Source organism: Aethalodelphis obliquidens, unplaced genomic scaffold, assembly GCF_003676395.1.
Source record: "Aethalodelphis obliquidens isolate GAN/ISIS:26980383/991018 unplaced genomic scaffold, ASM367639v1 scaffold85, whole genome shotgun sequence".
Classification (NCBI taxonomy): domain Eukaryota; kingdom Metazoa; phylum Chordata; class Mammalia; order Artiodactyla; family Delphinidae; genus Aethalodelphis; species Aethalodelphis obliquidens.
Window position 1 is genome coordinate 1,222,582 of NW_020838029.1, and position 22,645 is coordinate 1,245,226.

The following is a 22,645-nucleotide window of genomic DNA, read 5'->3' on the forward strand; positions in this document are numbered from 1 at the left end:
GGCACTGAAAGTTTGGGCAGTGACATGAGACAGCCTCAGAGACAGGAAGACAGACCCAAGACCCTGCTGTGAGATGACAGAAGAGTGGCATTCTAGCGTGCTTGTGAGAACTCAAACCATCATAATTGTGATAGATGCCAAAAATTTCATGAAGGATGGCCTTATTTTCAACAAATAAATAATGAATCATTCTTTCCAGCTGTGAACACTAGGCAGCTGTGGCCCATATATGTAGTGACAACCACCCGGGACATGACATACCAGTTTAACAGGGGACTCTAAAGTTCTGACTGAGGCTCCCTTCAGCAGTACTAATTCCTGTGTGACTTGGCCCATTCCAGCTGTGGGCTGTTCCCTGTACTACTGGGGAAATTGTTATTGTCATAATATTGCCCTCTAGTGGTCTTTATTCTTCCTACAAGCAGAGGCACTCAACCCCATCTTTAAACTGTTCCCCTTTTCTCGCAAGTTGCAGTTTTCTTTTATGTCATTCTCTTCTTTCTCTCTCATCTCTACTTCCTTTCTCTCCTTCTCTTGTTCCATGGTAGAATGAAGTAATTGAAGCAGACAGGACTAGACTGTATTCACCCAATATTACAGATAAGGAAATTGAGGCTTAGAAAGTTGAAGTAATTTGCTCTATATCACTCAGTTAAAAAGAGGCTGGAATGGGATTCAAACCTTATCACTTGACGTAGAATTCTGGGTTCCTTCCAGGTGTCTTTCCTCATTCTCTCCTCTCCTTTTCCATACTCTCTCTTTTCCCTTTCTTTCTTTCCACAAATGCCAAGTGACTAGTCTGTACCAGTGACGGTGTTAAGACCTGGAGATGAATAGATCCCACCTTAGAGGGAACTCCCAGTCTCTCTCTCAGTACAGGCAGACATATAATAATTATAACCCAATGTGATTAAAGCATTGATAGCATCATATTGAATGTGCTGGGTCACCAAGGACGTAGGGTAATTTACCTGTCAGAGAAAAGGGGGAAAGGGAGATGAGTTCAGGACAAGGGACCAGCAAGCAATAAGGCTTGAGGAAAAGATACGGCATTTTCAGAGAAAGGGTAAAGGGGTGGAAGAAGGAGTGGGGTCTGCAGCCAGATTGTAGCAGTCTTTGTGTGCCAGGCAGAGTACTTTGGACTTTAACCTCTTTATTTACACAATTTCTGAAGCTTAGAGTCAAATATGTTTTCTAAGTTATTGCCACCCACCCACACCCCCAGATACACACTAACTAAGCTGTTTAGTTCATTTGTCAGGCAGATCAAAAAATAACAAGAAAATTATTATTACTATTATTAACATCTTTATTGGAGTATAATTATTTTACAATGGTGTGCTAGTTTCTGCTTTATAACAAAGTGAATCAGTTATACATATACATATATTCCCATATTTCTTCCCTCTTGTGTCTCCCTCCCACCCACCCTCCCTATCCCACCCCTCTAGGTGGTCACAAACCACAGAGCTGATCTCCCTGTGCTATGCAGCTGTTTCCCACTAGCTACCTATTTTATGTTCGGTAGTGTATATATGTCCATGCCACTCTCACTTTGTCACAGCTTACCCTTCCCCCTCCTCATATCCTCAAGTCCATTCTCTAGTCGGACTCTGTCTTTATTCCCATCTTGCCCCTAGGTTCTTCATGACCTTTTTTTTTTTTTTCCTTAGATTCGATATATATGTGTTAGCATACGGTATTTATTTTTCTCTTTCTGACTTACTTCACTCTGTATGACAGACTCTAGGTCCATCCACCTTACTACAAATAACTCAGTTTTGTTTCTTTCTATGGCTGAGTAATATTCCATTGTATATATGTGCCACATCTTCTTTATCCATTCACCTGTCGATGGACACTTAGGTTGCTTCCATGTCCTGGCTATTGTGAATAGAGATGCAATGAACATTTTGGTACATGACTCTTTTTGAATTATGGTTTTCTCAGGGTATATGCCCAGTAGTGGGATTGCTGGGTCGTATGGTAGTTCTATTTGTAGTTTTTTAAGGAAACTCCATACTGTTCTCCATAGTGGCTGTATCAATTTACATTCCCACCAACAGTGCAAGAGGGTTCCCTTTTCTCCACACCCTCTCCAGCATTTAATATTTGTAGATTTTTTGATGATGGCCATTCTGACTAGTGTGAGAGGATATCTCATTGTAGTTTTGATTTGCATTTCTCTAATCATTAATGTTGTTGAGCATTCTTTCATGTGTTTGTTGGCAGTCTGTATATCTTCTTTGGAGAAATGTCTATTTAGGTCTTCTGCCTATTTTTATATTGGTTTGTTTTTTCATATTGAGCTGCATGAGCTGCTTGTAAATTTTGGAGATTAATCCTTTGTCAGTTGCTTCATTTGCAAATATTATCTCCCATTCCGAGAGTTGTCTTTTGGTCTTGTTTATGGTTTCCTTTGCTGTGCAAAAGCTTTTAAGTGTCAGTAGGTCCCATTTGTTTATTTTTGTTTTTATTTCCATTTCTCTAGGAGGTGGGTCAAAAAGGATCTTGCTGTGATTTATGTCATAGAGTGTTCTGCCTATGTTTTCCTCTAAGAGTTTGATAGTTTCTGGCCTTACATTTAGGTCTTTAACCCATTTTGAGTTTGTTTTTGTGTATGGTGTTAGGGAGTGTTCTAATTTCATATTTTTACATGTACCTGCCCATTTTTCCCAGCACCACTTATTGAAGAGGCTGCCTTTTCTCCACTGTATATTCTTGCCTCCTTTATCAAAGATAAGGTGACCATATGTGTGTGGGTTTATCTCTGGGCTTTCTATCCTGTTCCACTGATCTATATTTCTGTTTTTTTGCCAGTACTGTACTGTTTTGATTACTGTAGATTTGTAGTATAGTCTGAAGTCAGGGAGCCTGATTCCTCCAGCTCCGTTTTTCTCTCTCAAGATTGCTTTGGCTATTCAGGGTCTTTTGCTTTTCCATACAAATTGTGAAATTTTTTGTTTTAGTTCTGTGAAAAGTGCCAGTGGTGGTTTGATAAGGATTAAAGCAAATTATTTTTAAACTTATCCAGAGACACAGTGTAAGCCCAGGGCCAAAAGGGGACCAAACACTGATTTCCTACCTTCCAGGTGTCCTGATGTTGATCAAAATTGAGGAGAAGAGGCCAATGTGGAGAAAGAAATTCAAAAACAATGAGAGATATTCCAAACATCTAGTCCAATCTCAGGTAAATAATTATTAGCCTGGGGCTTACCATGAGCGAAGTCCTCTCACAACCACTGGGGTCTTCAACAATCCTAAGAGGGATGTTAAGAGGCAAGTTCAGCTCTTTGTTTTCCAGAAGAAACAAAGGTTCAGAGACTGACTTGCTCCATGCTAAGGGAAGGAGGCAGAACAGGATTCCAAGTTCAGTACTGTTGATAACCATCTAGTTCCTGTCAAGAAATATAATCAAAAGAACACTAAAGCCTCAAGGTTTTTGAAGATTCATTAACAACGCTTTAATTTAAAATACCTCAAAGTCAATTTCCATTTCCTGCACATTTTCTTCAGACTTATGTTCTTAGGACCCAGAGAAGCCACATTGAGCCGTGGCTGTGACCAGTATAACACATTTACATTCTGAACCAAAATATCAACAAAGGTCATTCTTACTCAGGGCCAGTTGAGCAGCATTTAGGCCTAGGACTCCAGGAACAGGAAACATACCAAGAAATTGACTTATTTTCCCCCACCAGATAAAACAGTGCTTGAAATTTGTTCAGTGATCTTTAGACATTCTTCTGCCTTTAGATGCTTCTCCTTCATAACTGACTTTCTCTCTGTTTGCACCTCCTAACCTCAGGGCATGGACCTCAGGGATCTGCTACTGTTCTCTAAATGCTCTGTCTTTTTGTGTCTTATATCTCCATCACTCTATGTGTATGTATCCATCTCTAAGAGAGATCTCATCTCCTCTATGCTGAGACTCCCACATGTCCTCATGTGGTACCAAGCCATAAACATTTATAAATTCCTTATAAATCCTTACAAAACACTATGAAGCATGTGTGTAGCATCAATAGCGTTTTTTAACAGATGAGGAAACTGAAGCCCAGGAAGGTTAGGTTATTTTCCCAAAGTCAAACTGTTTAGAAATGCAAGATTTGAATCCAAGTAGTAGATTCTAGAGCCTGTATACTAAAGCACTGTCCACGTTATCTTGCTTTTAATTTCAACATTCAGGGCCTCTCACCTCTTGCTTTCACCCCTTGGCCCAATCAGTTATCCTAATATATTAGGTTCATTTCAATCTTTATATATTGGTTTAAGCTGCTTCCCCTACTCCCAACACCAGCCGGTTTTTATTTCTCTGTACCTATACAGATATTTGGAGGATTAATTCAAAGTCCTATGTTTTCCACAAAGCCTTCGCTAAACACTCCAGGATACATAACAACATGATTGCAGTTAGCATGAAATCTTAGAATGTCTTTTCACTGATCTTTTAGTATTCAGGGATAGATATCTTTTCAATTCTATCTTAGTTTTTTCAAGAACAGACACTTCTTTCATGGCAGTCAGATAGCTTTAGCACAACACTTAGGTATATACTTCTAGTGAACCGATTTTCCAAATCTAAGTAAATACTGGTGTGACAACAGGTCAAATTTCTTGAATCTGGAATGAACTGTCCCAGTCCACAGGGTAGACTTTAGCTTGTGCAATAAATAATTTAACCAATGGTTAACTAAATAATCGTCTTAGTTAATCAACTCATGTTTATCAGAATGTTAGCAGATTTGTTACAGCAGGCAGATAGCTAGATATGAGCAGAGAAAGGGGGGGCAGGGGCCAGGTGACAGGAAAGCATGCCTCTTGTAAACAGCGGGGGTCCATGGGCAGACAAAGAAAAGTAGGAACCTCCAGACTGACAGGAAACCACACATTTTGGGGGAGAAATGTCCTGGAGGTGGACAGGCTGGACAGGTGGGTGAGGTTGGTCTAAGAGGCTTGTTCAGGCTTCCTGGTGGGAGGTACTGGTGCCTGCCCACTAGTGGGTGGAGCTGGGTCTTGTGCCTCTGGTGAGCAGGGCCATGTCAAGGGGTGTGTTTAGAGGCAGCTGTGGGCTCAGGAAGACTTTAAGCATCCTGTCCACTGGTGGGTAGGGCTGCATTCCTGCCCTGTTGGTTTTTTGGCCAGAGGCATCCCAGCAGTGGAGCCTATAGGCTATTGGGTGGGGCCAGGTCTTGGTGTCAAAATGGCAGTCTCCAGGATGGCTCATGCCAGTGAGTACTCCCCAGTACCTCTGCCACCAGTGTCCTTGTCCCTGCAGTGAACCACAGCTGCCCCCCATCTCCCTAGGAGACTCTCCAAGTCCACCAGGTACGTCTGGCCCAGGCTCCTATGAAGTCACTGTTTTTTATCCTGGGTCTTAGTGTACATGAGACCTTGTGTGTGCCCTCCAACAGTGGAGTTTCTGCTTCCCTCAGTCCTGTGGAGTTCCTCTGATCAAGGCCCACTGGTCTTCAAAGCCAAATGCTCCCCACTAGCTATCTACCTTACATCTGGCAGTGTATATATGTCCATGCCTCTCTCTCGCGCTTTGTCACAGCTCACCCTTACCCCTCCCCATATCCTTAAGTCCGTTCTCTAGTAGGTCTGTGTCTTTATTCCTGTCCTACCCCTAGGTTCTGCCGTATAGCACAGGGAGATCAGCTCGGTGCTTTGTGACCGCTTGGAGGAATGGGGTAGGGTGGGTGGGAGGGAGGGAGACGCAAGAGGGAAGAGATATGGGAACATATGTATATGTATAACTGATTCACTTTGTTATAAAGCAGAAACTAACACACCATTGTAAAGCAATTATACCCCAATAAAGATGTTAAAAAAAAATGCCAAATGCTCTGGAGGCTCCTCCTCCTGATGCCAGACCCCCTAGGCTTGGGAGCCTGATGTGGGGCTTAGAACTCTCACTCCTGTGGGAGAACCTCTGCAATATAATTATTTTTCAGTCTGTAGGTCGCCCACCTAGTGGGTATGGGATTTGATTGTATCACAGATGCACCCCTCCTACCATCTCGTTGTGGCTTCTTTTTGTCTTTGGAAGTAGAATATCTTTTTTGGTAGGTTACAGTCCTTTTTGTCAATGATTGTTCAGCAGGTAGTTGTGATTTTGGTGTTTTTGTGAGAGGAGGTGATCTCAGGTCCTTCTATTCCACCATCTTTTTCTCAGACCTCGTGCCCCAGCCCAGGCTCCCTCACCCAGGGCAGCACCCGCCCATTTGCTGTGGGTCTCTATGAGGAGCACTCAAGACAGAGTGCAGGGCCTGCTCCCGGTGCCAAGGTCACAGTCTTGGAGAGGTGCCCATCCTTAGGTCCAAGCCACAGCAGACCCAGCAGATCCTCTATATATTTAACAAACATTTGTTTTTCCTTTTCCGTGAAGTGCCTGTTCAAATCCTTTTGCTGATACTTCCATTTTGGTTTATCTTTTTTTTTTGAATCACATTAGAGGTTTATATATAAAATGCCACTAAATAAATGTACACAATGTTAGCTTGTGTTAGCATTTTCAATGTTAAGAGGCAAGTGGACTTTTCTTAATATCCATTGATTCTTTTTTCAACTATTTGTTGAACACCTGCTATCTTCCAGACTCCAGAATATATAATGTTGAGCAAAAGAGATATAACTCCTGCCCTCATGAAAATTATGATCAGTTAAATGGGTAGAAAGATATTAATTAAACTATTAATTAAATAGTTACAAATAATTATAAGTGCTGTAAGAGAAAAGTACCTTGACTAAAAGGATTGAGGAATCCAGGCTGGTGGGCCATTAGGTAGGCTGCAATAGAGAAAGGATGAGTAGCAGTGCTCCCATTCAAAGAGCCAGAAGCAATGGGAAAGGATCTCTCATCTCCTGAAGACAATCACCTTCTAAGGCTCTTTCTCATTAGTTCTAGGATCACAGTCTGCTTGAAAAGTATGCTTTATGAAATAAAGTTAGCTATAAAAGTACTGGGTGAATAGAGAATCTAGCACTTCACTATTAATCTTTGGCCAAAAACGAGGAAAAGACTATCCTCTGTATCCCCAGCACAAGTCCACTGCTGGAATCCTTCTAGGAAAGCCAGGAGAAATATGTGATGGGTAAACCAAATGTTTTCTGCAGAAACTAGGGAAACTGTGACTTGTGGAAATCCAGTAGGACTGTGTACTCCATTATAGCACTATCAACACCAGCAAGAGCAATGATATTAGCAACATCAAAACTCAGAGCAATGGCAAGAATATCAAGATGCTTAAAAACAGGAGCAACAATATCAACACGAACAAGAACATCAATCACAACAACAGGCAGTATAATGACAGAGGATGATAAGAGCACCTCAGACTGTTTTGTACTTACTCTCAAGAAGACAGTAACAGCATGTTCAAGGATGCTTGCCACTTCTGTCATGCTATGCACTGAGAAACCACCTTCAACCTCAAGAAACATGGAATGGAAGATAAAGTGTGGGCCCAGAGTGTGATCCATCAAACTCTTATGATCCATTGGAGAGACACCATCCACTGTGAGGAAAACCACAATCCTGAGCAAGAATTGCTCCTAAGAGTTGTATGAGGAAATCCAAAAAATTTGGAGAAGTTGTCCATTTCATCTGGTCTCTACTCCCACATTTCCAGCCTTTCCATGCTTGACTGAGAAACCCATCTAGGCTTGGGACCTAAGAAAGTCTTCCTAGCACAGAAAACAGTTTGGGTTGTGGTAGGCAGCATTGGCCTAAATAGTTTCTATTTATGATGCTTTATAACAAAATAGAATGGCCTTTACTTTAATTGATTCATCATTTTAAGACCTTAAAACTTAAGAAGCAGAAGAATATAAGACTTCAAATTCTCCAGGACTCATGGCTCTCTGGCTGATGCAAGCTTCACAATATGGTTTGAGGCTAGGCTGTGATAAGGGCTGGGCTGTAGTGATCTTGGAAGTTAGGGCTGCTCCAGGGAGAGGTTTGAACCCATAGCCCCTCTAAGGAAATGTGGGGGCCTTGGCTGTCCCAGTTTGTCAATGTTCCTCTCAGAGTGTGGTGCCCATAAGGGAAAACATTCTGTAGTCTGACTTTTTGGCCACCACATTTCACAATTGATGCATACTGAGCTCACTGTCCACCGAAATCCCAAAGCTGTATTACACATGCTTCCTCTAAGCCACATCTCATCAGTGGCCCTTCTCCTTGGATAGTGTCAGCAGCACATCAACACATTCTTTTGTTTTTGTCTCCTCTTTCTCTAGCCTCAAAGGAGACTATCCCCCTCAACCTCCTGTCTGTTGTGACAACACAACAGTAACTTCAGCCAAATTACAACATAATTGAATAGGTTACTGTTTTCTATATACTAAATTCCATTCCTGCTATGTCTTCCTAAACACTGGACTTGGGACACAACCTGGTCCTTTCATCGAGACTTGGGACACATTCGAGTTCCATCACACCAGTAATATGTGTCCAAATCCCTTTTTCAGGCTCAACTCTTTCTGCAAAAGGCTGAGCTCATATGTTTATTGTTGATTATGTTTGATTCATTTTCCAAACAATCAAATTTGGTCTAATTTGACCTCTGTAGGAGCAAGTAGAGGAGATGGGGTTGGTTGGAGGATGTGATCCTTGTGGGATTTGGCACACCTTCACGATAACTATACAAAGTTCAACTCCTCCAGAATTTATAATAATCAGCTCTTACATACCATTTCTTTTGAAAGGTTAAACAAGTCTGATTTTATTATAAAGAGGCTTTACTATTTATTTATTTATTTATTTATTTATTTAGGGCTGTGTTGGGTCTTTGTTGCTGTGCACAGGATTTCTCTAGTTGTGGCCAGCAGGGGCTACTCTTCGTTGCAGTGTGCAGGCTTCTCATTGTGGTGGCTTCTCTTGTTGTGGAGCACGGGTTCTAGGTGCGCGGGCTTCAGTAGTTTTGGCACATGGGTGCAGTAGTTGTGGTTCGTGGGCTCTAGAGTGCAGGCTCAGTAGTTGTGGTGCACAGACTTAGTTGCTCAGGCAGATTCTTAACCACTGCGCCACCAGGGAAGTCCCTGCATATCATTTCATTTAGTCTCTGTAAGAGTCCAGTGAGATACACATTGTCACCTGTTTATTGATGAGAAAGCCAAGGTTTAGAGAGACTAAGGGTTGTGTTTAAGAGTTACAGAACTAGTTATGAGCAGAGCTGAACACAGAAACTCTCTTGAATAATAATGCAAGACTTTTCTGCCTTTCCATTTGGCTTTACCTAAGAGTTGGTGGGACCTCCCAGCTATGCTACTCCTGCCATGACTATCCTGTTTCTGACTGTTTATGGAGACCTCACAGTGGGACAAAATATGCCTGTGACAAAATCATGTGATGCCTTGTCCAGACCTGAAGTAGAAGAGAAAGGAAACTGGCCTCATTGCTTAGGTGCTGCTGCCAATGAGGTGGCCTGGTCATAGTGCTTAAAGAGGAGGAGAGAGATTTTACCAGACTACTAAGAAGGTCTCCCTTTGCCAGGGACTCATAATGCCCTGAGAGAGACATCAGTGGACAGTGGACTAAAAAAAAAATTGGTCTCTGCCTGTATTAGTTTTTTAGGGTTGCCATAATAAACAATTCAGACTGGGTGGCTTAAAAAACAAACAAAAAATATTTCCTTATAGTTCTGGAGGTTAGAACTTTAAGGTGTCAGCAGTTTTGGCTTCTCCTGAGACCTCTCTTTTGTCTTGGAGGTGGCCACCTTCTCACTGTGTCCTCACATGGTCTTTCCTCCATGTGTACACATTCTTGGTGTCTCATTTTGTGTCCAAATTTCCTCTTCTTATAAGGATACCAGGCGGATTGGATTAGGGCCCATCCCAATGGCCACATTTTAACTTAATTACCTCATTAAAAGCCCTATATCCAAATACAATCACATTCTGAGGTAGTGGGGGTTCAACATATGAATTTTATAGGACACAACTCAGCTCATAATACTGTTCCTCAGAGTTTGGACTGAATCTAGTCCTCCTTTTAGTTTTAAATACATAAAGAATAGCTGCATAAAGAGACACATAAATAAGGTAGTTTTGAGAAGAAGGATGTGTGGTGAGAGGGGTCAAGATATTGATTACCATCTAGTATCTATACCTGTTCCGCCAGGTTCCAATTCCTTCACCCCTAGGACTAGAATTTCAGAGTTTCTTGGCAACCCCTTATTGTCTTCTTGCTACCAGAATCTCATTTTTCTTGCTGAACTGTCTCTTTTCTCCTGTTTGGCTAATATTTGATTCTTTGAGAAAGTTTGGTTTTCTGGAAACAAGTATACAAAATAAAATTTTGATCTATATTTATAGATCTTTGATCCAAAAATGGACATTCTATCTTTAGGCAGTGATAATCATAAATATGGTAGACATAGATTTCAGATTTCCCAGCATAACTTCAGGTCTAAAAGCTTGGTCTTATTGCTCCCATAATTACATACACATTTGTTAGACTGTTTGTTCACATCTGGGTTCAGAAAATATACTTAAGGAAGTTACTAAATAAATTTTAGTATTCCCTTCAATAACTTTCCATTATTTGGGGGACAAATTCTAAACTCAGCATGACATTCTATGTTCTCAGTGATTTGGACCTGCACATCTATCCAGTTTCATCTCCTGCCACTCCTCAACATAAATTTTGTGATCAAACCACACAGAATTTTAGTCACCCAAAATTACCTGCTTCATCTACATTTCTGCACATGTGTTTTAGGATACTCTTCTAGAATGCCTATGATGCTCTTCTTCCCCCCTACCCGTAAACTGCCTGCTATCATCTTATTTATCCTTCAAGTCTGATTTAAAAGTTTCTTCTCTGTGAAACTGCTCCTGCCCTCCCCAGGAAGTTAATCACTCCTGTTTTGCCACTGTAGTTTATACATACTATATTACATATTATATATACTATAATATAGCTTATACATATTGTATTACATATTACACTTGAATATATCATAGTGATTAGCACTTTGTACTAATTGAACAATTCTGTTTATTTGGCTATCTTCCCCACTAAACAGGGACCTGACTCAGAGTAAGTACTCATGTGTTTGTAAATTAATGAATAAAAAAATATGAAGAGGACATTGCCAAAGATGTGTGTCTTCCCCTTCTTACCCTCCAACATGATCAACATAATTCCTGTGATTAATGATATGGGAGTGAGGTAGAGATAAGAATAGCTAAACTTAGGCTTCTAACCTGTTTACCAATTATGGGATCTGATCTGATCTAAGCTGAATTACCAATGCTGGGCCCTAAGAAGACCAATCCAAGTTGTCAAATTAACCTAAACTCCAAAAGGTATAAGTAGTTCAGGGGAAGGCAGGATGGCCTGATAGACATGTTCCCAGACAGGCCAAGTGTCATGTTGAGGGTTTCAGAAAACCTGGCTTCTCCCACCTCCATCACCTGAGGTCCCCATCCCAGGGTCCCTGAGACTCTGAGAGACCAGAATATTGCCACAGAAGTGGGGAAATACCAGCTTGGAAATTACCACACATAGGCTTTGGGGAGGTAGTATGGGGGTAGGATGGAGGAAGAATGGTACAGAGGGACTGATGCAAAAGCCAACTGTCATTCTTGAGCAACTGAGGAGGTATGGGCTAGAAGTCCAGACTGTTGTTGCTGGGACTTCCCTTTCACAATGACTCTGCAGTGAGTAACCGCTGGGGAGGCGGTTACAGAGGCCACCTTAGGCCAAGCGTGGGCTAGGGGTGGTGGCAGATAAGCCACCCACTCATGAGTTCCCACACCATCCTACTTTCCTTCTTCACATCTGTTATTACATCAGATCTGACAACAGCCTTGTAGTGTAGGCAGGGCAAAGATTATGACCTTTGTTTTATATTTGAGGATGTTGAGGCCCAGAGCAGTGGTCCGTAAGGCAGCCTCTTTCCCTACTAAACTGCTCAACTACACTCAACTAATGGTCCCTCCATGCCCAGAGCTTGAGCTCTGCTCTTGGTGGAGCCTCATGTCCATCCAACTTAATAGCTGTTTGGCCTTTCCATGACTTCAACTTCTCCATTTCAGCCTAAGCATAACACTGACCCCAGTAATGTCAACTTCTCTCATCCTGACTTATGTTGGGTCAGAGGCAGCAGTCATTTACTCACTAAATATTATTTAATGTCTCCTACCATGTGCCAGGTACTAAGCACTAGCTAATATATCAATGAATAAAACACAGTTTCTGTTTTTCTCACAGAGCTCACAGTCACAAAATGCAGTGTCCAGAACCAGGGAGGTGACCAGCAATAAACATGTAAATTGACTCAAAATTAAATTATTCCAAATGGTAGGAAGCAATATACTGTGAAAAAAATCAGTACGGTTTTTACTATGTGAGAGAAAAGGGATAAGGAGAGCTACTCTTGGGTTGGAAGGGGGGCCATCCCATGAAAAGGATATTTTAACACCGGAAGGATGAGAAGGATTCAGCCATGGGTTGAAAGGAATTTCAAAGGTCAGGAGGTAAAAAAGAGCCAGAGATGTACATAGTCCACCTGACTAGGGTTAATAGCCATCTGGAGGCAGTGTAGTATGCAGGAACAGCACTGGATGCAACTTGAGGAATCCCTTTGCTTTTAGAGCCATTCCTGCTAAAAGTTCTTTAAATGGCACAGAAAGGAGCTGGCATTTAGTAAGTGTCTACTATGTGCCAGGCATAAATTAATCCCTTTCCCGCATGGATTTTTAAATTTTGTTCAGTCTCAGTATTCTCATCTGTATAACAAGGAAGTGGGGATATTTGTTCCCTAAGAGCTCTTATAGCTTGGAGACATTAACTAGTCCATGACCCCATCTTCCTGTTAGAAAGTTGAAGCCTGCAGAGATGAAGCGCTTTTGCCTCAGGTTGTCTGATGGATAAGAACATCACTCTTCAGCTCTAGGCCTGATCAACTAAGGTAGGACTGAGATAGTCTCATCTGAACTAAAAACTAAATGGGCACACCGGACTCTTGGCACTGCTCAGGAAGAAGTGTACGGGGGGGACTCCATCTTGGATGCAGAGGGAGGAAGTCATCTGTGAGCCCATTGACAGTATGGTTTTGCCTTTGGATGTCAGCAAAGCTTTTCTTAGCAGCAGATATTTCCAGGAAGAGCAGAAACTGCAACACAGTGTTTTGGGTAGATAAGCTTTATCCTGGTCGGGGCAGAGGCCTTGGAAGAGGGTTAGATATAAAGTCCAAAATCTTTGTGCTTTCATGGGAGGAGATCTGATGAAAGCTTCAAATCCATTTTCATTTGTTTTCTATAGCCCTCTTTTCTTCTACTTCTCCTCTGCCTCCTTCTCCTCCTCCCCTCCCCCTTCCCCCTCCACCTCTTCGCCCTCTTCCTCTTCCCCCTCCCTCTCCTCCTTCTCCCTCTTCTCCTCCCCTCCCCCTCCCCCTCTTCTCTCTGCAACTCAAAGTGCTACAGCCAGTTATAACCTCAGGCTCAGGTTTACCTTAGCACTTAGTCCTAATATCTATCCCATCTCCCAGCTTGAGGGAGAGAATAGAAGAAGATAAAGGAGAGAAGGAGAGGAAAATGGGAGAAGAAAGAAGGAAGAGAAGATGAGAGAGGAAGAAGTAGAAATAAAAAGGAAAGTAGAGGAGAGGAGTGCAGGGGAAAGAAGGAGAGGATAACTTCTCTTTGAACAGTATTCTCACCAATACTGCCTCACCATGAAAGTAACTTCAGCGAGGCCTAAGGCTTTTCCTATGAAATAGTATTTCACCTTGATAATAATGCAACACTTTGGTTACCAAACTTCTCAAATCAATAACCTCAACAGAAATAAAATGCATCTGCAAATCCCCTGAATCTTCCAGAGTCCCTTGAGCTCACTCCAATTTCTATCAGGGGAGAGAGCAGAGCTCTTTGTACATAGGAGTAGGGGCAAAGTGAGACCCTCTTCCTCCTTTCCCTCTACCCAAAGCAAAGGTTCCTCTGAGATTTTGCTCAGTAAAATCAGCATGTACTAAATTAGCCATCTGGAGAAGTCCTTAAGGGGATAGAAGCTCTCACTAATCAAAGTAGGAAAGAACAGAGCCTCACAGAAATCAAAAATCTAATTAAGGTGGAATTTCAAGAGGTCTGATAGGATATTAAAGAAGTTCTAGAAGGCTCATCAACAAGATTAGCTCATCTGCAGAAATAACACAGAAGGGTGGGTGGGGATTCTGTATGAACACTGGAAAAAAACAGGACCTAGAGCTGAAAGTGCTCATTGTATCCATGGTAGTGTCTCAGGGACAGAGAAAATAAATAGGTTACCCTGACCCTCCTTTTCACTCCATTTTAGTTGAGGCAGTTTGGGGAAAGGAAGAATTCATTAAGTTCATCTAATGTCCTTTGTCCGGTCTGTGTTTTCATCAAGCAATTTTGTGATTAATTTGGCTTCCAGAATGAATTTTTCTGAGCAAGAGAGAAATTGTTGTTCAGCTAACAACTCCTCAGCTGTTTGGGGATTATATTTGTTCTGGAATTAAAAATACAAAAAACAAACAAAAAACCCTTTGTTATTACATCCATTTTCTGTGATTTTGCCTTGTATGAGTCAGTTCATTGACTACGGTCAGGTCAACTCCAGGTATCTTCTCAGAAATGGAGTTTGGAGGTCATGTAAAACTGAACCCTGTACCCCAAGATGAGAGATCTCTGAGAAGTGTATGGTCAGGCCACTCAAGATGGCTGTTCTCTTGCTTTCTGTACATCCCTGAGTCGACCAGTGCCTGCTTTACCTACACCCTACTAACATGACTGACTTTCCTACATACTTGCCCCAGGCCCCAGCTAGTGACTGTTCTTATCAAAGGGGCTGTGTGGGGCGTTCCCCTCTGCTAGTTTCCCTGGTAACTGGTGAGTTAACCTGACGTCATTCCCACTATAACTGGCAACCTCCCCTTTACCCCTAGGAGCGAGGCCTGCTGCCACGTCCTGCCCACCTTCCACCCCACACGGTGTGGTGCTGCTCCAGCACCTTGCTTCAGACATGTAAGATCCCCCATCCATTAAACCACTGATGTCTCTGTCGCTGACTCTGCACACTTTATTCGGTCTTGAAGCTGGGCAAGCACAGGGGCTTGTAGGCCCGTGGATTGCAGCCCAAGAAGTAAGCCCAAATCCTTAGAAGGCACTTCTATCTCATTCTGTAATGTCAAGTAGCCAATTTATTTATTTTGCAGATGGGGACAGTGAAGTGCAAGAGGGTAAGAAACTTGCCCAAGTGTGTCAATGGCAAAGCCAGGATCTAGGCCTAGGTCATAACCTTGTTCTACCTAGGCTCTTGTCCTATACCATTCTATGTCTGCATTTTGTAAACTCTCTCTTAGCCTCTAAATAAGGATCAGGAGTTCTGTGAACTCTCAGAAAAGTAGTCATTAAATCAATTGAACCTAGTTACTTTTCTAGTAACTTCCCAAGGGACAGAAGTTTATTTATAACTTTGCTCCTTTTGACTTTAGATGACAGATTTCCTCCCTCTACTGCCCCCACCCCCCATGCCTGGGTTTTCCCTTTTCTCTCATTTAATTTCCTTCTCTTCCTTACTTAAGGTGACAGGAATATAACCCTGATTGAAACTGTGTTCATTCCTTTTCAAATTTTCTATCAGTATGTCCATGGGAAGAAAGTAGAAGTTTAGAAGAAAACCCAATTGCTGTGCCATCCTATTTTCACCTCCAGCCAGAATCTGATTCTAGGTCTTTCACTAAGAGCCTACTCTGGGCTAGGTATGGAGCCTAAGAAAAGAGATAACCCTGTCATCTGAAGAGATTTGGACTGGAGCAAGACTGGAGTTGGAGACTGAACATGTATGGAAAGGATCTTTCAATAAGCATTTTAATCAGATTTAGCAAGAGTTTACAGAAAGTCTGCTTCATGCTGGAACTTACTCTAAAGGCTCTGGGAATCCTAAAACAAGTTAAGTTAAGGTCCCTGCCTGATAGATCTCTCCTTCTAGCCATGTAAACAGATAACATAAATGCAATGTTTTCAGGCCATAATTGGGGTATATACATAGTACAGGAGACTTCGTCTAGGGGAGCCAAGAGTGGTCCCAGAGATGATAATTGAGCTGAGCCTGAAGAACAAACACAAGGTCACCTGTCAGGATAGATGTGACGGGGCCAGGAAACCTTCCAGGTCCACAAAGAGGCATATAGAAAGGTCAGAGGTATACTACTAGCGTATAAGGGGTGTCGTAGTTGGAGCATAGGATGTGTGGATAAGGGTGAAGACATAGGTTGTAGACAGGTTGTGAAGGGTCCTGACTAATTGGCTGAGGAATTTTCAACTTTTAGCTTCAGGCAATGGGGAACCACTGATCCTTTTTAAGCAGTGAAGTAACACCATTAGAACAGTGTTGCTGAAAGACCGTCCTGGCAATAAATACCAAACCTTAAGGAGAAAGAAATCATCAACTGAAAATAAGCATTATATATATATATATATGTGTATATATATATATATATATATAAATTATATATATTCATTTTCATCTTAATCATTAAGAATAAGATTATCCTCTCCCTTAATACAGGTGCTCTGGGGGCTGACCTAATTACCACTCATTCATTCAGCTATCATTTCTTAAATGCTAACTTACTTTGTGCCCCAAACTGAGGATACAGAAATTAACCAAGAGACCCTTGCCCTTGAGGGAACTCCAGGCTATAATGAGAGGAAGGCAGGGGCATAAAATATCATGATACAAGGAAGTGTTATAATCAGAGTATTAATAAAAATATATAATGGTGGTCAAAGATGACTGATCTCTCTATCTTGGATTCCCTTCATGGAGATATGGATTCCCTTCAGGATGATGAGAAGGTTTGAGGTATAGGGTCAGGGACATGAGGACTTAGACATTCAGGGAGATATGCTCAATATTCAATTGAATCTACTAATCTAGATGTGAGGGAGATAGAGGGTGAGCAAGCTGCAGACACATGCACATACACACAGAGAAAGATACAGAACTCAGGGAAACACTAACGTAATAAGGAGTAGGAAAAGAAAGAGGAATTCATGAAGAAAACAAAGGAAAGTAGTCAGGAAGATAAGCAAATCAGAGGAATATAGGCAAGCAAATTCAACTATTCTCACCGAACACTACTCTGGATCAGGTGCTGTGTTAGGGACTAGGGAAACAAATGAAGAAAACAGTCCCTGCCATAAGCTATGATCTTCTGGCAGAAAGTTGATCTTTACATCTCATCTGAACCATGCTTGTGTGACACTGATGACAAAATTCATTCTGAAGAGAGAGGATAACTTCTAAACCACAGGACTTTGAGAAAGAAGGAATGGCTGACAGAGTCATCTGTTGCAGAGACATTGAGGGAGATGAGAGCTAGTAAAGAGGCTTTTGGCTTTGTTGAGAAGGCGTTCATGGTAATTTGGTGACACCAGATAGCAGGGTCAGTGCAGAAAGGGGGATAGAAAACAAATAGGAAGCTAAGTTATGGTGAATTAGGAGGATAAACAACGAGTCAACATTTAGAAACTACTTTTGCAAGAACTTTGAGTGAACTGAAGAATGATGGAGTGGGCATTGGAAAGAGATTTTTTTTAAGTTGGTTGTGATCAACATATGAAGGACCAAACAGGATGACATCTGAGAAGAGGCCATTGAGTTGGATGAAGTTTCTGTGAGCAGAGCCAGTGGAGTAATGGAAGCAGGTGAAGTGAGAGTGGCCTTAATCTGAGTTCTGAAATGCCTTTGTTTGGATTAGGAGTCAAAGAGGGAGGTTCAAAAGGAGCACAAGAGGCTGGAGGCTTACAACTCAGGGGCGAATGTTTGGAGGAGAAGTAGGATAAGGGGAGAGGAAGTTGACTTAAACCACAACAGGCATGGTTCAGATGAGATGAGAGGATCAACTTCCTGCCAGAGGAAAATAGCTCATGGCAAGAGAAGTGAGAGAAACTCTATATTTGCAATCTCCCCAAATTTACAAACAATTCGCCCCCTGCTTTGCAATAAAAATTGGTACTGTCCACCCTGGAGGTAGTGGAAGTTACTAAAATGACTCTTCCAAGTGGCATGTGGTATAGAAGAAAGTGGGAAAGTTGGTTTGAACTTCAAACACTCAGCTGCTAACTGAGTGGCTTGAAATGAATCATTTGAGCACTCTGAACTTCATTTTTATCATTTGTGGAAAGGGAAGAACAACTGCTACCTCCTAGAATAGTTGTGAAGGTTACATGAGAGGATGTGCATAAAGCATCCAGCACAGTGCCTGGGACATAGTAGCCATTAGCCAACTGTTGGCACCCTTCCCCTACTTGCTGTATCCCTAGTCCTATCAACACAGTGTGCTGGAGTCTCCAGATGCCAACCCCCTTTCTTCTCCCTGTTTACACTTAATAGATAATGAGAATATGGGAAAACCTGTGGATGCTGGGAATCCATGCCACAATGTCCAAGAGCTGACCATCTCCTGGAAAAGGTCAAGTTGTCCAGAGGGGCCCACAAAGTAACCCTCATCCTACCTCCTTTATCAAGCATTGAGACAAGCCAAGCTGCTTTCCAGGATATCTGATAGCATCAGTGAGTCAGAGAAGTGGGCCTAATATGTAGTTAGGGACACTCTCAGGCTCCAAAACAGGTCTTTGTTTGTCAGAGACAGATGGTATTTGCTTCACACTACTAAAGGAGCAGCAGATCCCCCTATGAGTCTCAGGTTCAGGCTCAGGTTCAGCCTCAAAGGGTCCTGGAGTAAAAGCCACCCACGAAGTTCCAAACAGGTCCAGAGAAATCCCCAGCCACATGAAAAACGTCATCCCTCACATTCATATTATCATTTTATAGTTTAGAAAACTTTTCTCACACATGTTAGGTTAGGATTTATATGTATATGTTTGTGTTTAACATAATATAAATATAGTTTATAATAAAATTATAAATTGTATAATAAATATTATATATAATAATAAAGAATATATAAACATGATATAATTAATAATAATTATATATATAATTAATATAATATATATATATATATATAAAAGAACCAAGGCCCAGAAAACTTTACTTAGTCTGGATCATCATTCAGATGTCAGTTTTAGGCCGTTTGGAAGAAAGACTTACCTAAACTCTTATATAAGATTAGATTTACTATTATTTTCTCTCATAACACCCTATATTTATCTTACATAACCTTGTATTTTTACTGTGAGATTGTTTGGTGAGTGCTTTTTTCTCATTAGACCATGAGTTCTGGGAGGGTAGGGTTCTAGTCAGTTGCATTATCTTTGGTATCTCTATCACCCAGACCATTTGAAAAATTCTTAAATGGGAGAAGGGGATTCTTAAAGACCATATAGTCCACCACATTTATAAAGAAGAGCAAAGAAGGAAATTTCCCAAGTTCATACTACAAGCCATGGCATAGCTGGGCCTGGAACTCAGTCTTCTGCCACTGTGTCTAGGGCTTTCTTTAATGAATCTCCAATCTCGATTAATTCTGGGTCCTAGGTCATTAGGCACCAGGGTCAAGGGATGGTCAAAGCTTTCAATATTTACATGTCACCTCATTTTCAGGCCTGTACAACAGGAATAATTATTTTTCATTAACAAATATTTATTGAACACCTACTAAAAGCAAGGCATTAGGAATATAGTTGTGAATAAGATAAAATCACTGCCCTCATGGAGCTTGGTAGAAGACACAGACAATAAACAAAAATATAAAATGCTAGAAGCAAAGTCAAAAGACGAATGATAAACTAGTGAAAATATTTGCAATTCTTATTACATACAAAGGGGGGAATCTCTCTAATATATAAAGAAGTCCCAAACACAAGAAAAATAAATTAACAACTTTATAGAAAACTGGATATAACAAACATGGTTCTTGACCTCATGGAACTTGTAATCTAGCGGGAGAACCTCCTTTTCTCCAAGGCTAGGGAGTGGCTGGACTGCATGGTTTTAGGACACCAAAGGAGATGGTGAGTCCTTGAGTAGCCCCTCTCATGTCTTCTTAGGTACACAGCTAATAAAAGTCCAAATATCAACTCTGTCACTTACTAAATATGTAACTTTGAGGGGAATTGCCTTTTTTTTGAGCTTCAGTGTCTTTATTTTGTGAACTGGGAATAATTCTAATTCTACAGGTTTGTTGAGAGGACTAAGTGATATAATAGATGTGAGAGTATGTGGTACGTAATAAACACTCAACAAAACTTTTTTTCCTTCCACTTCCCCCCTCTCATTCTGCCTAGAACTGAGAATAGAGGAGCAGTGCCTCTTCTTCTGTGAATATTTAGTTTTTTTTTTTTTTTTTTTTTTTGCTTACCATGTAATGTCTGGCCTTGAGAGTTCTCAGTTATACCACTTTCCTGAAATCCCATGAGGTACCTATTTATTAGCTCAGTTTTGAGATGGGTAAATGGATAGTCAGAAATATTAGTAATTTACCCAAGGCCCCACAGCTGGAAAGTGGCAAACTGAAATTCAAGTCCAGGTCTTTGAACTTCAAGCTCAATGTTCTTGTCACTATAGCACAAGGCCTTGGGTGACAATCTGCAATGCCTGCCACCAATCAAGCGCCCACTTTTAACATCTTTGATATTTTTATTTCCCACTTAATCAAACTGTAACACTCTTTATGAGTAAGAGACATTAGACCCTCTACAGCATAGCATCTGCTTTGGGATTAGAAAAGTTCAGGTTATACATTGGAGATTCTGAACTACCTATTGCCATACACATTGTGATGGTTGACACTCTTTAGATGAGACAGTGGAAGCTAACATATGCAAATAAGGGACAGGAGCATTAAGGAAAGCTGTCTGTGGTGACTAACCCTAGAGAGAAGTATGTAAAAATTGACTACCTCCTAAATCAGTGCTAAACTAAGTTCTGGCACCCTAGTTCTAGAAGATGTTTAGCTGTGATGTAAGCACAAAGGCTTGGCCTAAATTCTCTTTTTGTCCCCACAAATGCACCATTCTTGCCCTTTGTTTAGTCAGAGGAAACTCTAAGAAGATGAAAATGGTCTGTGTGTCAAGTCAGTGAAACCAGGGGCACCCATCCCAGTCTGAATTAGAGACTATATATTTTAAAGAAATGCTGTTTTGTTCCTTCCAAATATATGCAATGGACTATCACAAGTTTTTCCTCCTTCCTTCCTTCCCTGTCCACAATTGTTGCCTAGGGGTTTTTACCTTTAGGTGGGCCATTGTGGAAAATAGATGAGTGGTTGGCTAGTTATTTCTTCTGTTATTTCTGTCATAGATGGAAGTTTCTGAAGGACTCTGATTGGGAGTAAGGTATAAGAAGTGAGGAGCACAATCAGTTTACTTTTCTAAGTCTTTAAACTCTCTGGAACTCCTATCTTATCTTATCTACCTTTTTTTTTTTTTTTTGGATCACACCGCATGGCTTGCAGGATCTTAGTTCCCTGACCAGGGATGGAACCTGCGCCCTCAGCAGTGAAAGCGCGGAGTCCTAAGCACTGGACCACCAGGGAATTCCCATTAATTAGTTTATTTTTTTCTTTCCAAGAAGCTAAGCAAGGGTCAGCTCAGCTCAACCCCTCTAATAGTCATAAATTGGAAATTAATTGAGTTTTTTTCTGAATAAGACTGCCCTTGTAGACTGAGATGATAACTGACTTGAATTTGCTACTTCTTAACCAGAGCCATATTATATATTTTTGTAGATTGCTTCAAAATTCCTACCTTTCATAAATTGTTGCATAGCATTTGGGCAAGTGACATGACCTCCCTGAACCTCAGCTCCTCTTATGTCATATGGGGATAATTTTAGTATCTCCCTTATAAGGTTGTTATGAGGATATTACTAAACTAATACATGCAAAGGGCTTGAGACAGTGCCTGGCACTTACTAAATTCTCTTGGTAGGTCCAAGGTCTTTGCCTGGTTTCTTCCAGAACACATTTTGTGAGTTGGATAGGCTTTGGGGTGGCTATTGTTCTAGTGCATCTATAGATATTCAAAAATATACTTAAGCTTATATTTACCCTGTTACATCAGTTGTCCCTCCATTCACACAAGCTCACCATGTTCTTTCCTACCTCTGCACTTTTACTTGTGTTCTTCTTTTTGTCTGGAATGCTCTTCTCTGACTATTGATCTTACTATCTTTCAAGGCTCTTTTTAAATGCTGCCTCTTCTGTGAAGTCTCTAGTCCACCCAGTTGGAATTAACTTTTTGTTCCATGGCCTAAACTCCAGAATTCCTTGTCTTGAAGATGGAAGAGTATTGCACCACTTGTACATTCTCTTGTTTCTCATGTCACATTGGATAAGTTTCAAACCCTCAACATAGTATACAAGGGCTTCCTCAGTTTGGCCTCCTGTTACGTCTCCCACTTTGCTTTGAGCTATTCTTTCCTTTGCTTGCTCTATTCCAGACCACATCAGCCTCCTTATCTTCTTGGAATATGCCACATATTTTCCCATCTCAGAGCTTTTACACATGCTGTTTCTTCTGCTTGGAATGGGTTTTCAACAATTATTCACTTGGCTCACCTGGTCATTTGTTCTTATTCTTCAGTCGCACTTCAAAGGTCACTTCCTTTGAGAGGTTTTCTTGACCTATCCAAGCCTTGTGGATTAGGTTCCCTGTGTTCTCCTAGCTTTCTGTGATTCCTCCTTTCTTTTCATATTTACCT